At 39.1% G+C, this 4,040-nt stretch overlaps 1 pseudogene; it reads left to right on the top strand.

Moving 5' to 3' along the window:
* Positions 1-2,156: 2,156 nt before the first annotated feature.
* On the top strand, positions 2,157-3,525 carry LOC100474819 (annotated as a pseudogene).
* The last annotated feature ends 515 nt before the right edge of the window (positions 3,526-4,040 follow it).

Below are 4,040 nucleotides of genomic sequence, written 5' to 3'. Positions count from 1 at the left end.
CAATTGGAAGACATGAATCTTCAGTTGGAAAGTACACTTGGAAGAACAAGCAAGATAAACAAAAATCACTATATCAACGCATTGCAGTGACATAATGGTAGCAGTACAGTAATAAATAATATTAATGATAAATAGTACGTGAAAAATGAAAAAGAATTTCATATTTAGAAATATATGGGTAGGAGCCCCTTTTTCCTAGGAGGCCCAATAAATTAAGATGTTCAATATGTTCATTTTTTAAATAAAGTTTTAAATAAAACATTCAGAACTCCCAATAGAAAACATCAAATATTAAGGGTTTTTTTTTCTTCCTTTCTTTTCATTTTATTGCTTTGTTTTTCTATTGGAGCTCAGTTTGAAATAACTGTTAATTACACATTTAAATTAAAAAGCACATTGCCATCATATATCACTTTCTGTCCTCTTCTTGTATTTTTGCCTTTCTTTAATGATCAATATTCTTATTCCCCTCATCCCTTTGCTAATGTGCTTGATATTTGCCCTTAAATATAACTTCATACAAGTTCACAGCTGGAAAGAAATTTTGCCTTAGATGAATCATACCTTAAGTCTCACTCATGTCTGATTTTGGTATTTATATGAGACTTTGGACTTTGACTTTAGAATTGATGCTGGAAAGAGTTTAGACTTTAGAGGCTGCTGGAATGGCATGCATGTATTTTGTATATGAGAATGGCATTAACGTTGTATAGCCAAGGAGTGGAATGGTATAGACTGAATTATGTCCCTCCAGAATTCATATGTTGAAGCCCTAATGCCCAATGTGATGGCAACTGGAGATGGAGCCTTGGGGAGATAAACAGTTTTCAATGAGATCATGAAGGTGGGACCCTCATGTTGGGATTAGTGCGCTTGTAAGAGGCATCAGAGAGCATGCTTCCTCTCTCCACCATGTGAGAGTACAGTGAAAAGCCTTCTGGAAGCCAGGAAGAGAGCCCTTACCAGAAAACTGAATCTTGATCTTGGACTTACCAACCCCCAGAAATGTGAGAAATAAATCTCACCCGGTCTATGGTATTCTATTTTGACAGCCAGAGTTGATTAATACAAATATTTTTCCAAGTTTCTTTGCATTTCTTTATTTATAATAACTTTTGTTTTTCATTTTTCTTTCCTGCCCTGCACTTGACAGATCCAATTTCTTTTGATGGTTTTAAATTCATTCACTCTTCAATTTTTTTTTTTTTTTTGGTCCAGTCACTACCTTACCCCTTACTGTTCTCTTTTTTTTAATTTAACAATATCTCTGTCTTCCTGAAAGGCATGGTAGATATTTTAATACATTTTATCTTCTTGGGATCCCTAAGATCTTCCATAGCTTTCTCCCCCAGCAAGTTCTTTTCTTCACTAGACTTAAAAAAAAAATGCATTCCAGTCTAATAAAGAAAAAATAAACTTTAATTTTTTAAAGAAGATATAGGAGAATATATTTATGATCTTAAGATAGGGGAAAATATTCTTAAACCAGATCCTCTCCACCCCTCCCCCCCAAATGTGACTAACAGTAACTTTTTGCATTGTGCCAAACAGGCAATGAACAGGAAGGTCAAGTACTAATTGACTGTTTTCTTTTTCTCACTATTTTGAAATTTAGATTACTAGTTCTGAAAGAAACAAATGAAGTTTTACTCAGAGAGAAATAACGTCTGATTCGGGCAAATTTCATAACCATTTGGGCCTTAAGATTTGCAGACTAACAACCAATTTTTAACTCCATCTAAGGTTAATTCATACTCTATGGAGCCGACTCCTGGCAGCAGTTACACCTAAGTAGGGCAGGCAAACAAGCTTGGTACTAACCCCCGCGTTCCCAACCCCCTTCTTGTCCTCAGGCATACACAGGTTTTTGCAGTGCGCAATCTGCAGTGAATGAGAAAGCGCTCTGGGAGCTTCCGGGCTGGTGAACACGTGGAGACTGGGGCATCGCTGTGCGCTTGGAGAGAGCATGGAACCTCTCCTCCCGTTCTCTAGGCCTGGCGCTTTGTCTCGCGCTTTGTCTCTCTTCCTCAGCTTGTTCGGTTTGTTCATTCTCAGTCGCCTCAAAAGTTCGCTTTTCCACAGAAGCTCATCTTCCTGAAATGGGCGCAACCTCCTTGCGTCCAGCTGAGCAGTGAACCCAGAGACCATGGGCTGAGATGGCGGGAGCCCATGGAGTCCCCGGACCAACTTCCAAACGGGAGCTACAATTTCCAGCGGCTCCTGAAGAGGGCGCCAGCCTGCGCCGGGCTGTGGCGCAGGCTCGGACTGTGCTGTTCCCGCCAGTTCCCGTGGTGCTGATTATGCGGCACGGAGTCTGGCGCTCTATGCAGGCGGGGGCGTTTGACCGCCTGAGCTGCCGCAGCTGCTTCAGCTTTCTTACCTGTGCCGTCTGAACTATGGCAGAGTGATAAAAAAAATTGCTTTCACACGGTGAGTTTTCATTCACACTAGAAGATGACATTTGCATTTGCTACCAATCCTTCAACACCCAAAGTGATCTGAAAAGGAGATGCAGGAAGTGCGCGGTATATTCCCGCAGACCCAACCAGCATAACACAGTGAGGCCGGAAGCTTCCCAGGCTCCGGATAAAGACCTCACATTTGACGTTGATATCATGCTGTGACAGTGTGTTCGATGTTCTGGTTCTGTAGACATATGTTCTGAGTCTGGGACCTTCATGGTGATGGCCATATGCATCATCGACTGAACATTGAAGGAGGGCTTTGGATTTAAGCATCGTCTCTAGGTATGTTCTGGAAGGAGGGGTGTTCATTGCTGGGTCTGTGATAAGTCAGAAAACTGTCCTCCGCAACACATTCTGGGATCCTTGACTATGTGAGTCTTGTAAAGGGTGGCGAAGATGTTAAAAACAAATTTCATCTAAGTGAAAGAATTCACATTTGGGTAGAAAATCTATAACCGTAATTTAAAAATACATCAAAAAATATGCCCTGGTTATCAGTATATTTTTTAAAATAAAGCTGCGATAAGATTTTAGCACTTGCCCTTAAGACGATTCATGAGGAACTTCAACAAATCTTCCAAAAACATCAGACAGTTTACTTCAGCATTGGGAGCATTTCAAGACGGTAGCCAGCAGATGTCAGAATAACATAAAACATGAAAAATGCGGACCAAGGCTTGAGTGGGAGATCATGTACCAACACAGTTTTCCACGGCTGGATATCAGTGTTAGCAAAGAAATCAATCTTTTGCTGAAGAGCTCTCTTAATATTCATACTAAAACAGGTTGCATTTCTGTGCCTATTGATTTACAGAAAGTAGATCCATTCGATCCATTTACTGTTCTAAACAAAATCTCTCTGCCACGAATTGGGTAATATTTCCACTAATGAAGAAGAAACAGAGGAGAATGAAGCTGAATCTCATATCAAACATAGAATCAGAGATTTTAAGAAGACCTTTCCAGCTCCCCATGTGGAAGTTTTCAGTTTCTTTGAAACCTGGATAAGTCCTGAAAAGGTTAAATTCTCAAGAAGAATGATTTACAAAAAGACTTCTGAAGATAATAGTTTCCCCAAAACCAATGTGGATATCTTCAATCTAAAATCAGATACTCCAAAAGCCATTCAATAAATATGGCATGACCATGTATGCATCTTAATGCTCAAAGCAAAATTTCCTTTTCTTAAGAAATAATTATGTTGAAAATACTCCTGAGAATACCAAAGGAGAGTGTCAAGATTCTTGGAAGGAGCAATAATGGGAGGGATAAGTGGATTGCAGATGAATTTGTAAAATTTAATATTATACAATGATGATTCTAAGATTTCCACTATGAATACTCAGCTCTACCAATTGCTGTAGATAGAGGTAAGTGAGCAATAATATGCCTGAGATTTTAATCTCATCCCAATGGATACAGCCTCATATTTCTGGAGTGAATATTCTAGGTGAATGAGAGCTTTGTTCTTAAATCTTTGACCCTCAATTATACCTGAAGTATGTATTCAGTTATTACTAGTTTTGTTTACTGATATTTTTATTAGACTATCCTTTTAAAAGTCATTTTAAACTG

Source organism: Ailuropoda melanoleuca, chromosome 2 (genome assembly GCF_002007445.2).
Source record: "Ailuropoda melanoleuca isolate Jingjing chromosome 2, ASM200744v2, whole genome shotgun sequence".
NCBI lineage: Eukaryota > Metazoa > Chordata > Mammalia > Carnivora > Ursidae > Ailuropoda > Ailuropoda melanoleuca.
This window is presented reverse-complemented; position numbering and strand designations above follow the sequence as displayed.